Source organism: Stenella coeruleoalba (genome assembly GCF_951394435.1).
Source record: "Stenella coeruleoalba genome assembly, chromosome: 10".
Classification (NCBI taxonomy): Eukaryota; Metazoa; Chordata; class Mammalia; order Artiodactyla; family Delphinidae; genus Stenella; species Stenella coeruleoalba.
This window is the reverse complement of record NC_137156.1, coordinates 66,180,657-66,194,716: the sequence shown is the minus strand read 5'-3', so window position 1 is coordinate 66,194,716 and position 14,060 is coordinate 66,180,657. Positions and strand designations below refer to the sequence as shown.

Below are 14,060 nucleotides of genomic sequence, written 5' to 3'. Positions count from 1 at the left end.
GCAACTACTGTAAACTTAAGAGGCTACAGATACTTGCCATTTGCTTTGGAGAACTGAACAGTATAGAAATTAAGAGGTCTTTTGGGACTGGATTTGGATGTGTCACACTGTGTGTGACTGAAGCTCCCCTTCTGTCTGTGTCACCCTGAGCAGATCAAGAACATAGGAGGGCTAATCTTACCTCATTACTAAAAGCATGATATTTGGAACTTTTTTTTTAAATGGAAAGGCTCTTATTCATGTAGTTGTATGGTTCCATGACTCAACGTCACCTGTAAATTTCTAGGCCTTCATTTGATATTTATAAGCCTCAAGAAATAATGCTAATTGATAATATGCTTACTGAAAGAGGAGAAACTTAATACATTTGCCGAGAAGGTAAGTTTTCCTCTTTAGGGGTCCTTATGTGAAACTAAAACTATCCTACAGTCACAAATGCTGCTTTCTTGCTACTGTCTATTGTGGTTGCATTTCACTTTGCCCTCCATGACTTCCACCAAGAGAATAGGAAAGGGAGTAGAACATGATGGAGTGGCAAGAGTGTGAAGAGGTACGTTTGGTGAGGTAGAAGGTTTTGCCCCTTAGCAGTGTAGGTGAGTATATTGGAAGGACCTGGGCTTTGGAGTTGCATTCCTGGGTTTAAATTTTTTTTTTTTTTTTTTGCGGTACGCGGGCCTCTCACTGTTGTGGCCTCTCCCGTTGAGGAGCACAGGCTCTGGACACGCAGGCTCAGCGGCCATGGCTCACGGGCCTAGCAGCTCCATGGCATGTGGGATCTTCCCGGACCGGGGCACGAACCTGTGTCCCCAGCATCGGCAGGCGGACTCTCAACCACTGCGCCACCAGGGAAGCCCCCTGGATTTAAATTTGATCTGACGTTTTATTTCTTGATATTTTCTTAATCTTTTTAGTGCTAGTTTTTTCATCTGTCAGTAGGGATAATACTATTTAGTGAGACTGAGATAACAAGAAAGCATCTGGCATATGGAGGGATGCAGTTGTTTATTACAGTCTCTATAAGGAAGGAGGGGTACAGGAAAGGCACAAAGATAAGGCCTGACTTCAGTTGAAGAAACTTTTCTTTTTTTTACTGCTTGGATCTTCTTTTTCGTAAGATTAAACTAGTTTGGGATTTGAGTTTAAAGTGTTTTTTTGAGACTTTACGTTCAAGATAGCTAATTGAGATCACCTATTAGTATCATCATTTTTCCCAAACCACTTGTAAATGGAAGAAAAAATAAAATAATAAATCCATGAGATAGGTTCAATATGGTGGACTCATAAGAACACATATTTTCCCATCCTCAGTAACTGAAAAGATACTTAAAAAATTTTTTTTTCTAGCAGTGCTGGGAAAAAGAAAATGCCATCAAAAAACCACTAAATCTTAACCTTTAAAAATTGTGAATCATGGGGCTTCCCTGGTGGGGAAGCCCGCAACGGGAGAGGCCACAACGGGAGAGCTCCACAACGGGAGAGGCCACAACAGTGAGAGGCCCGTGTACCGCAAAAAAAAAAAAAAAAAAAAAATTGTGAATCACTATATTTTACACCTGTAACTTATAAAATTGTACAGCAGCTAAACTTCACTAAAAATAATAAATAGGGAATGATTTTTTTTTTAAACCCAGTAAATCTGAGGAATTGCTGCAAGAGAGAAAGCAAATAGAATCAGGTGATAGAGGAATTCCTCTAAGAGAGAAACTTTTAGGAAAGGTGGAGCAGTTCTCAGGGTCCCCTAATCCGAGAAGTAAAGAATACAAAGAGTAGAAGGCTCCTCTGGGGACCCATGTGTTGGGAGTTGACCAAGGACTTTAAAACATATACACACTCATGTGTCTGCATATATTATGAGTAGATACCAGGTATAGGATGAAAATGGCTCTGCTGATCAGTGAGGAAAGGATGTATTCCATTAGTGCAGTAAGGCAGTCTACTCCTCTTTTGGAAATAGATACCTCTTATAATACAGATAAGGTCCAGATGGGTTAAAGGTCAGATAACAAGAAAACAATGAACTATGAAAAGGCAGTATAGAAAATTTTTGTAATTTTACGTTGTGGAAAGCCTTCCTAAGGAAAGAAGTAAACTCTGAGATAGCTTTTCCCAATCTTTTTTTACCCTGAAAGAATCTTTGAACTATTTTCAGGTCTCAGGGGACCCCTGCATAAAAATTACTATATTTACAGCCCATGGAATGTTAGCTTGATCAGCAAGTGGTATAATAATTCAATAATAATTATCAGTGCTCTTTTGGTAAGAATCATATTTTTTTTCTATGGATCTACATTTTAGCCAACCTGTTAGGCTACTTTTTTTGTTGGTTTTTTTTGTTTTTTTGCTTTTGCGGTACACGGGCCTCTCACTGTTGTGGCCTCTCCCATTGCAGAGCACAGGCTCCGGACGCGCAGGCTCAGCGGCCATGGCTCATGGGCCCAGCCGCTCCGCGGCACGTGGGATCTTCCCAGACCGGGGCACAAACCCGCGTCCCCTGCGTCGGCAGGTGGACTCTCAACCACTGCGCCACCAGGGAATAGGCTACTTTTTATGTGTGGTTCCCTTTCCCACACAGGTTATCAATTTTAATTCAAGTTATTTGTGTAGATAGAGGAAACCTCATTTTTTTCCTTTAAAAAAAAATTTCCTAGTTGAGGGTTTTTTTTTTTTTGCTTTATTCAAGTAGTTCTAAAAAATCTTACCACAAATTTCTACCGTACAAGTTGCCGAGATATGGTTTGTGGTATATGATATGTGCAAGAGTAGTTTTTATCCCCTTTATTTAAAATTAAAAATGACCTTTTAGGGAATTCCCTGGCGGTCCAGTGGTTAGGACTCCACACTTTCACTGCCAAGGGCCCAGGTTTGATCCCTAGTCAGGAAATTAAGCTCCCACAAGCCGCGTAGCGTGGCTGGAAAAAAAAAAAAAAAAGACCTTTTAGCCAAGCATTCGTGGACCAAAGGTTAGTTAAGCCTAGCTTACCTTTCCTGAGACTAATTTTTCTTTCCGTTTCATAAATTTAAAAAAATTTTAAGACAAATATATTTTCATAATAACTGGCTTAAGCCAAATGGAATTTAATTTTTCTAAAAGTTGGCTTTGTAGATTTAATTTAAATAAAGATTTTAAGTTGTTATTAATATTACATGAAAGTTGACAATGTTAATAAATCTAAAGCTATCAAAATCATAAGCCAGGAAATTCCCTGGCAGTCCAGTGATTCGGACTTGGCGCTTCCAGTGCAGGGGACCCAGGTTCAGTCCCTGGTGGGGATCCTGCAAGTTGCGCAGCGTGGCCAAAAACAAAAACCTAAGTGTCTTAAATACAATAAAAACTTGTTTTAAAAAAAAATCATAAGCCAGACAATATCAATAAATATATGGCTAAAGATACAACTTTATATAAGACTTCGGAAAAACGTTTTCTGAGTGACAGAAAATATGGGCCTAGCAGTTACAATTATTTTATACACATGTTTCTTGATCTGTTTTATAGGTCTGTATATTCTTTCTTTAAAGGTATAATTTTTTTTTAAATTTTATTTATTTATTTTTGGCTGCATTGGGTCTTCCTTGCTGTGCGCGGGCTTTCTCTAGTTGCGGTGAGTGGGGCCTACTGTTCATTGCAGTGCGCGGGCTTCTCATTGCGGTGGCTTGTCTTGTGGAGCACGGGCTGTAGGGCATACAGGCTTCAGTAGTTATGGTGCGCGGGCTCTAGAGCACAGGCTCAATAGTTGTGGCGCACGGGCATGTGGGATCTTCCCGGACCAGGGCTCGAACCCCTGTCCCCTGCATTGGCAGACGGATTCTTAACCACTGTGCCACCAGGGAAGTCCTAAAGGTATAATTTTTGAAACTAAAAATAGCACGTGAGGTATAGGGAGGTTAACTCATCTTCTGATAGCTAGCGTTTGCACCCAAGCTGTCTTAACTCAAGCCTGTGCTCCTAACTAGTGTTTCTAATACACAAGGAACTTAAAAAATAGGAAAAAAAAATGATCTAGTGGAAAAATGAACAAAGGTATAAATAGATCGTTCATGGGGGAGGAAATACAGATTGTGCTAGTAAGTATGTCAAAAGATGCTTCATGCTTCTGGTGATTATGGAAGTGTAAGTTTTTAAAATGAAATATGTTTTATTTATTAGGTAGGAAGACAGTTATAAAGATTTCACCCAGGGTAGCAAGCGTATAAGAGGATAAATTAGTGTGATTTTCTTGAGATTGAATTTGGCAACACTTGTTGCGTACCTTTGGCCTTGCATTTGTGTTCACAGATAAATGTGTATATAAGGATATTCACTGCCACGTTGCTTATAGTAGTAACACTGGAAACAAGTCAATCTTTCAGTAAGGGAAATGGCAAATAATGATACAACTGTAGTATGTTGTCCTGTGCAGCCAGAAGAATGAGGTAGATCTGTGTATATTGACAGAGCAGGATGTTTAACAGATTATAGAGTGTCAAAACCAGTTTAGTATCACTGGCTTTTAACATATGTAGAATGTAGTGGTCCTTAAATAGTAGTAATAAAGCCCAAAACAGTAATTGGGCGGTGTAGTGGGGTACTAAGGAGAAGTGCTTGAATTTTTTTTTTTTATTAAACATGAACTACTTTTGTAATTAAAAAAAAATGTTGCTTGGGAATATTTTGCTTTGAACTTGTACAGGACAATGATTCTTAACCTTTTTTCCCCTGTCCCAGACATCTCCGTATGTTTGTGTTTATGTATGAAGCCCTTTGCTAGATGTTTAGGTACAGCATTGAACAAGACAGAAAGCTCCCTGACCTTGTGGAACATACATTATAGCTGGGAGGGGTTAGATGATATATAAGATTTTTAAAAATCTTGTTATATAGTGATAAATGCAAAGGAGAAAAACAAAGCAGATGGGGGTGGCCAGGGTAAGCCTGAATATGCTGGTGACTTTTGAGTTAAGACCAAAGAGAGCTGGTGAATGAGCCATATGGTTATCTGAGGAAAGAGCGTTCCAAATCAGAAAGCCCTAAGGTGGGAGCCTGCTTATTTGAAAAACGGCAGAATGGCTGTGTAACTAGAGTGCACTGAGTGAAAGGATGAGACTAGAGAGGTGACGTGTACACTGAAATATGGAGCTGAACAGACCTGCCTTCTCAATTCAAATGTTAAAAGGCTCTTTGGCTCATAGTATTGCTTTTCAACCTAACCCTTTTGGTAAGTGTAAAATTATGCCTATATTAATGTTATTTGAAATTTCAAAACAATTTATTACCTTGAAGGCAGAGAGTTTTCTAAGTTGCTTTTTTAAAAAATTGCGGTAAAATTAGATTGCTTTTTTAAAACCATCTGTCGCCATCCCAGAGAGTTTGTTCTGTCCCCAAGAATTTCTCATCTTTCCAGCCTAGAAGCAGCCACATAGCTTGTTAGATTTGACAAAGTAATAATATCCTTAGAACAATGTTAGTGAATTGATGGGAGACAAAGGTCTGTGTCAGAAGTTAATTAGAGTAGCTGTCTGAATAAAACTCACTGTGTCCGTTTACTCTCTGCTACTACCACACTCACACTTTTGGCCCCCAAATGTGTGTTTTTTCCCCCCACAATGACCAATTCTTCACACCAGCTGGCTGACCTATAATTCAATTCAGTTCTAACGCTATCTGCTTGGAGTTAGCGTCAGATCCCCGCAAGTTAAGGGATCAGTTTCACAAGACTGCCCCCCACTTCCGACACTAGTTGGAAGTCCCAGGTTATCTCACCTGTACTTCTGACTAACTGGCTATAAATTGTGGTTCTCACTACCCCTCCTTGGGTTTGATGATTTGCCAGAAAAGCTCACAGAACTCAGGGAAACACATTTACCAGTTTATTATATAATTAAGGAAATGATAAAGGATACGGTTGAACAACCAAATAAAGAGATACATGGGGCGAGGTTCTGAAGGGTCGTGAACACAGTAGCCTCTGTCCTCATGGAGTTGGGGTGTACCACCCTCCCAGCACGTGAATGTGTTCACCAACCCAGGAACTCCCTAAACCCCAAACTTTCGGGATTTTTATGGAGGCTACATCATATAGGTATGATTGATTAGTAACTCAATTTCTAGCCCTTTTTCCCTCTCCAGAGAATGGAGGGTGGGGCTGAAAGTACCAAGTTTCTTATTATGGCTTGGTCTTTGAGGTGACCAGCCCTCATCCAGGAGCCCAGCAAAGTTGCCTCATTAGAAAATAATATGGTCCTAGCATTTATATTAGCACTTAGGAAATTACAAAGGTCTTAAGAGCTCAGATCAAGAATCAGAGAAAAGACCAAAAATTATATTACAGTATCACAGTAGCATATGTTTATTTAAGATAGGGAGGCAATTTCTTAAGGCAAAAGGAAGAGCTGTCATGTAAATACCTTCACAGTTTGTACAATACCAGGAAGGCCTAAGTTTCCTGTTGTTGATAGGTCTGCCTGAGCTAGGTGAAGGTGGTTCATTTGGAACTTCACTTTCAAGAGCCCTCTTGAGTTGGGTACTTCCTAAAGCATCCACATGGAGTTAAATGTGTATGCCAGAGAGAAGACCCTCTGATGGTGAATTCTAGGAGTCCGGTTTCACTTAGCACCCATAGAATTTCTTGTTTCTTCTCTGTACTTCTATAAGGCAGGAACTGAGGCTTCTTACAAGGCTGGTTCGTCAGCCTGGTCCTGCTAAGTGAAGGATGCTTTGGGGAAGGAGATTTCTCAGCACTTGATTCTTTTGTTGCTAGAGGTAAAGGTCTCAAGCCTTCAGTGGATCAAAGTACATTTCTTCCTCATTTGTCATCCCAACTTATGTCCCTCTTCCTCTTTTTGCTGTTGCACATTCCCTCTGTGCTGGGGCAGTCAGTCCCTAACCTCTCACCTCAGTGTAGAATTGCTGAGAGTGAGGAAGGAGGTAATCAAGAGCCAGATTGCCCTTAGACAAACATGAGTTTGATCTGCCTCTGATTCTTTAGATATATCATTATAGACAAGTGACTTAAGCACTTTGAGTCCGTTTCCTTATCTACGTCATGGAAATAAAAGAATTTATGTTGTAGTTACTTTGAGGATTCCATAAAATGCTAAGTCCTAAGTAAACAGCACGTAGTAAGCCCTCAATAAATAAATAATAGCCACTGTTGTTTTCTTCTTCCTCTCCTTCTCCTCATTAGTGCCATTCATACCTAGGGCCCCATTTGCTTTTCAAACATTTGAAAAGTAAGTATCCAGACAAATATTTAGAACAAGTATTCCTACTGTGTTGGCAGTTTGCCATTTTTGCTTTTTTTTTTAAAAAAAAACAATGTTACAGATGCAGTTCAGATCTCTAATACCCCTCTGTATATCTTTCTCTCCCAAGGTAAATACTATTTTAAAGTTTTCAACTTGTTTTGATATCTTTTGTATCCATCTGAGTTTTGAGTTTTAGAGAATGTGTCTTGGAGGCTGCACAGCCAGGAACAGGACTCAGGTCACATTGCTAGCCTGCCTTGGCAAAGACCTTCAGCCACACCCCTGGGCACAGGTCCTTGTCCTACCATAGTCTCTCAATGGGATTTATGCCATCCTGTTCCATTTCTGCCGCAATCTTCCACTCTCACCAGAAAATGGAGGTTGTGGTTCCTGCTGCCTCATGTTGCTCCATTTTGAGTCCAGATTTCGTGCAGTGTGTCTAATTTGGGAAGCCTTGGTCACATGCCTGCACTCTAGCTGCAGGAGAGGTTGGGACAGTGATTCCAGCTTCTGCCTTGGGGAGGCAGAAGTCATAATGTGGTGTATTCTGCAAACAAGGGTTTGCAGCCAAAAACAGGACTGAAATCAGCTGTTCTCTCACTGGCACTTTGTGGGCTGATTGGGGTCCTGATCATCACTTCAGATTGGTAGACTGTTCATTGCCGCCTTTTCTGGCCCTTCATGTCCAGTCTTTTTTTTTTTTTCTTTTTATAATTTTATTGAAGTATAGTTAATTTACAGTGTGTTAATTTCTGCTATACAGCAGAGTGACTCAGTTATACATATATATATTCTTTTTCATATTCTTTTTCCTTTGGCTGCGTTGGGTCTTCGTTGCCGTGTGCTGGCTTTCTCTAGTTACGGTGAGCAGGGGCTACTCTTCGTTGCACAGGCTTCTCATTCTGGTGGCTTCTCTTGTTGCAGAGCATGGGCTCTAGTCGCGTGGGCTCAGTAGTTGTGGCTTGTGGTCTCTAGAACGCAGGCTCAGTAGTTGTGGCGCACAGGCTTAGTTGCCCTGCAGCATGTGGGATCTTCCCGGACCAGGGATCGAACCCGTGTCCCCTGCATTGGCAGGCAGATTTTTTTTTTTTTTTTTTTTTTTTTTTTTTTTGCGGTACACGGGCCTCTCACTGTTGCGGCCTCTCCCATCGCGGAGCACAGGCTCCAGACGCATAGGCTCAGCAGCCATGGCTCACGGGCCCAGCCGCTCCACGGCATGTGGGATCTTCCCAGACCGGGGCACGAACCCGTGTTTCCTGCATCGGCAGGTGGACTCTCAACCACTGTGCCACCAGGGAAGCCCGGCAGGCGGATTCTTAACCACTGCACCACCAGGGAAGTTCCCGTATTTTTTTCCATTATGGTTTGTCACAGAATATTGAATATAGTTCCCTGTGCTGTACAGTAGGACCTTGTTGTTTACCTGTCCTATATATAATAGTTTATATCTGCTAATCCCAAACTCCCAATACTTCCCTCTCCCACCCCCTCCTCCCCCTTGGCAGTCACAGTCTGTTCTCTATGTCTGTGAGTCTGTTTCTGTTTTGTAGATAAGTTCATTTGTGTCATACTTTAGATTCCACATATAAGTGCTATATATTGTATTTGTCTTCCTCTTTCTTGATTTACTTCCCTTAGTATGATAATCTCTAGGTCCATCCATGTTGCTGCAAATGGTATTATTTCATTCTTTTTAATGGCTGAGTAGTATTCCATTGTGTGTGTGTGTGTGTGTGTGTGTGTGTGTGTGTGTGTATGTATGTGTGTATACACCACATCTTTTTTATCCATTTATCTGTCAGTGGACATGTCCAGTCTTCTACCCACATTTAAATCTCTTCCCTCACCATATCTACATTCATTTGTACAATAAGAGTTTGGTAAATGTTTGATAGTTGGATAAAGATTTTACCACTTTCAGAAGAGCATTTTTTTTTTTTTTTTTTTTTTTTTTTTTTTTTTTTTGCGGTACGCGGGCCTCTCACTGCTGTGGCCCCTCCCGCTGCAGAGCACAGGCTCCGGACGCGCAGGCCCAGCGGCCGTGGCTCATGGTCGCAGCCGCTCCGCGGCATGTGGGATCCTCCTGGACCGGGGCACTAACCCGTGTCCCCTGCATCAGCAGGCGGACTCTCAACCACTGTGCCACCAGGGAAGTCCCAGAAGAGCATTTTTTGAACAGTGAAATTGTACCAAGGTTTTGCTGACTAGTTGTTAAAAGGCACAGATATGTTTGGATCCCAGGTGCTTAGTGGGGTCTTCTGGCACATTGAACACTGTTCTCAGTAGTTCCTCCTCAGTGAGACTCAGAATATGAAATAGAATGTAAGCTACATATGTTATTCTAAATTTTCTAGTAGCCTCTTTTATAAAAGGGGGAAAAAATGAGGTGAAATTGACTTGTTAAAATCACATTTTATTTAAACTAACATTATTTCAACATGTACTCAGTCTTATATTATTGATGAACGATTTTACCATTTTTTTTGGCACAAATCTTTGAAATCTGATTGTGCTTTGAACTTGTAAGCACATTGTAATTTGGACTAACCACATTTTAAGTGATTGCTAAGTACATGTAACTAATGGATATTGGACCAAAATTGTTTATGAGGTGGAATTCAGAAATTGACCCAGCACACTCACCCAGTTTATTCTTGTTTAAATAAAATACTGGTTTTATACTCAAAGTAGCCAAAAACAAAATAAAGCAAAAAAAAATCCAAAAATGGTATTAGATATGTATTTTTTTTAGTGTCAGTGATTGTTTGGAAGAAAAGATTCCTAATAATATATATATTACTTCATGGTTTCTCATTGTTCCTTAGTTGGAGTACTTAGTCCTTCTGTTGTGTTGAGCTCTGTATTGCTTAGGTTCTGAATGACAGAGGAAAAGGAAATAGATTATTCATCTGCAAACAGGTTAGGAACCTAGACAAGTAAGGTCCAATAAAACTTACACACTAATGGTTATCAGACTATAGGGTACATTAGAATCACCTTGAAGGTTTCTTAAAACAAAAATGGCTCCCCCCCTCCCAATTCTAATTCAGTTGGTCTGGGGTCACTCCTGAGAATTTGCATGCCCCTTGCCCCCCAGTTTTATTGAGATATAATTGACATGCAGCACTGTGTAAGTTTAAGGTGTAGAGCTCAATGATTTGAGCTCTACATAGATTGTGAAATGGTAACCACAGCAAGTTTAGTTAATATCTGTCATCTCATATACAGAAAAAGAAAAGAATATTTTTTCCTTTGTGATGAGAACTCAAGGATTTACTCTTTCTTTTTTTTTTTTAAATTTCATTTATTTATTTTTGGCTGTGTTGGGTCTTCCTTTCTGTGCGAGGGCTTTCTCTAGTTGCGGCAAGCGGGGGCCACTCTTCATCGCGGTGCGTGGGCCTCTCACTGTCGCGGCCTCTCTTGTTGCGGAGCACAGGCTCCAGACGTGCAGGCTCAGTAGTTGTGGCTCACGGGCCCAGTTGCTCCACAGCATGTGGGATCTCAGACCAGGGCTCGAACCCGTGTCCCCTGCATTGGCAGGCAGACGCTCAACCACTGCGCCACCAAGGAAGCCCAGGGATTTACTCTCTTAACTTTCATGTTCACCATATAGCAATCTTAACTATAGTTATCATGTTGTGCTTTATATCCCTAGTACTTAGTTATCTTATGACTGGAAGTTTGTACCTTTTGACCACCTTCATCCAATTCCTCCTCCCTCTGCCCCCTGCCTCTTGTAGCCACAAATCTGATCTCTTTTTCTGAGTTTGGTTGGGGTTTTGTTTGTTTTTTACATTTTACATATATTGTAAACGAGATCATGTGGTACTTGTCTTTCTCTGTCTGATTTATTTCACTTAGCATAATGCCCTCAGCATCCATCCACGTTGTCACAAAGGGCAGAATTTCCTCCCTTTTTATGGCTGAATAATATCCATGGTATGTATATATATTCCAGAACTTCTTTATCCATTCATCCATTGATGGACGCTTAGATTGTTCCCATCTCTTGGCCATTGTAAATAATGCTGCTTTGAATATGGGGATGCAGATATCTCTTCAACAGTCTTTTCGTTTCCAGAGAATGTGCATTTTTAACAAATTCCAGGTTGATGCTGATGCTGCTGAGCTGTGGACCACATTCAGACATACTTTCTGAAAAACTTATGTACTCAGTCAAATAAAGAATCTAGGAAAGAAGTCATGAGAACAAAAGAAACAGAAGCAGCTCAGAGTTGAGATCGAAATCCCAGTCTGTACAGAAGACCCAGAATGCAGTCTGTCCAGGTTGAAATAGGAAGTCAGAATGCTCAAGAAGAAAGTAATTAGCACTGTACTTACTATGTGATCAAGAACGCAGAAGTATAGTTATTTAAAGTATATCTCTTCTGATCAACAGGGGGAAAAAAAGCAATTAAAAACTCTGGAAAAGGTGGTGGGGAGAGCTGAATGAGAAGTAACGATTCAAATGTGAAAGGAACTTGAAATATAATGTGATTTATGAGGGATTGATAGAAGGTAAGAAACAGTGCTTTTGGAAACAGTGAAACCAAATTCATTCCCCTAGAAATGTCTCCCTCCTCCATTGATGTATCACTTTTCTAGCATATACATGTCTTTGGGATGATCTTTTTCCTTTTTGTATTTCTTTAGAATCCTTTTAGATCTAGGCTTAAGTTTCAAACTGCCTTTTTTTCTTTAATTTTTTGTTTAGTTATCAGTTTGTTTTCTGTGACAATTTACCTAGATATTTTAACCTTGAAAATTAAATAGTTAATAAAGCACGATACCAACCTCTGAATGCCTTTCTTAGATTTTTGTCTTTTCTTTTTTTTTTTTTTTTTTTTTTTGCGGTATGCGGGCCTTTCACTGTTGTGGCCTCTCCAGTTGCAGAGCACAGTCATCCAGACGCGCAGGCTCAGCGGCCATGGCTCACAGGCCCAGCCGCTCCGCGGCATATGGGATCTTCCCAGACCGGGGCATGAACCCGCGTCCCCTGCGTCGGCAGGCGGAATCCCAACCACTGCGCCACCAGGGAAGCCCTCTTTCTTTTTTTTTTAAAGAGGAATCTTGTAGGAGCTTTGTTTTTTTAAAAATAAATTTATTTATTTATTTATGGCTGCATTGGGTTTTCATTGCTGTGCACAGGCTTTCTCTAGTTGTGGCGAGCAGGGGGCTGCTCTTCGTTGCAGTGTGCAGGCTTCTCTTGTTGTGGAGCACGGGCTGTAGGCGCGTGAGCTTCTGTAGTTTTGGCACACAGGCTTCAGTAGTTGTGGCTTGCGGGCTCTACAACACAGGCTCAGCAGTTGTGGTGCACGGGCTTAGTTGCTCTGTAGCACGTGGGATCTTCCCAGACCAGGGCTCGAACCCGTGTCCCCTGCATTGGCAGGTGGATTATTAACCACTGCACCACCAGGGAAGTCCCTAGGAGCTTTCTTAGTGTGAAGCAATACTCAAAGTTCAGCTATTCCTTCAATTCACTTTTTTAAAAAAATTAATTTATTTAATTAATTTATTTTTGTCTGTGTTGGGTCTTCGTTGCTGCATGCGAGCTTTCTGTAGGTGCGGTGAGCGGGGGCAGCTCTTCGTTGCAGTGTGTGGGCTTCTCATTGCGGTGGCTTCTCTTGTTGCCGAGCACAGGCTCTTGGCACGTGGGCTCTAGAGCACAGGCTCGGTAGTTGTGGCACACGGGCTTAGTTGCTCTGCGGCACGTGGGATCTTCCTGGACCAGGGCTCAAACCTGTGTCCCCTGCATTGTCAGGCGGATTCGTAATCACTGCGCCACCAGGGAAGCCCCCTTCAATTCACTTTTAATTTTCTTTCCTCCTAAGTTAAAGTAAAATTTAAAAAAAAAAATTTTTTTTTTTTTACTCCACTAAGGTTACAGATTTTCACTATGACTATGCAGTAATTATCTAACCGGATAAAGTTGTTTTTATATAAATAAAAAATATGAAGGAGGTTAATACAAATAACGTTTAATTTCTTATTGACTTATCCTTATGGGTAAAGGTTATAAACACATAATTGATACCTTATCCAATATCTTGACATTGGTAAGGAAATGTCAGAAAGTGCTTTAACTTTTACTCCCCTAATTTTAACTTCTAACTACTTTGGATATAAAGTGGCATCAGATTATTTGTACCTGTTTGTTCTGTAGTGAGGGGTAAATGCCTTCAGTTCTGATTCCTTAGTATTTTTGCTAACTTATTTCTTTTGGAAGATTGAATATTGATAAATTGTTTCTAAGAAAAGTCAATTTAAAGAGATACAGTAAATGAATGAACTACAGTAACCAGATTTTTGACATCTTGTTTTTAAGCAAGTAATAATATAGTTTAAAAACATACTCTGTTGGGACTTCCCTGGTGGCACAGTGGTTAAGAATCTGCCTGCCAGTGCAGGGGACACGGGTTCGAGCCCTGGTCTGGGAAGATCCCACATGCCTTAGAGCAACTAAGCCCGTGCACCACAACTGCTGAGCCTGCGCTCTAGAGTCCACAAGCCACAACTGCTGACCCCGTGTGCCACAATGAATGAAGCACGCGCGCCTAGAGCCTGTGCTCTGCAACAAGAGAAGCCACCTCAGTGAGAAGCCCGCACACCTCAACGAAGAGTAGCCCCCGCTCTCTGCAACTAGAGAAAAGCCCGCGCACAACGATGAAGACCCCACTCAGTCCAAACAAACAAACAAAAAAACCCCATACTGTGTGTTTAACTCTACAACAGTGGTTCTTAAAGAGTAGGTCAGGGACTGGTAGTCCCCAACTCCCTTTCAGGGTTCCTCAGAGTTAAGGCTGGTTTTTTTTAAAAATTAATTGATTGATTGATTGACT

At 41.0% G+C, this 14,060-nt stretch overlaps 1 protein-coding gene across 2 annotated transcripts in view; it reads left to right on the top strand.

Moving 5' to 3' along the window:
* The window catches only part of QRICH1 (glutamine rich 1), a 54,963-nt gene that overhangs the window by 12,421 nt on the left and 28,482 nt on the right, over positions 1-14,060 (top strand). The window lies entirely within an intron of this gene.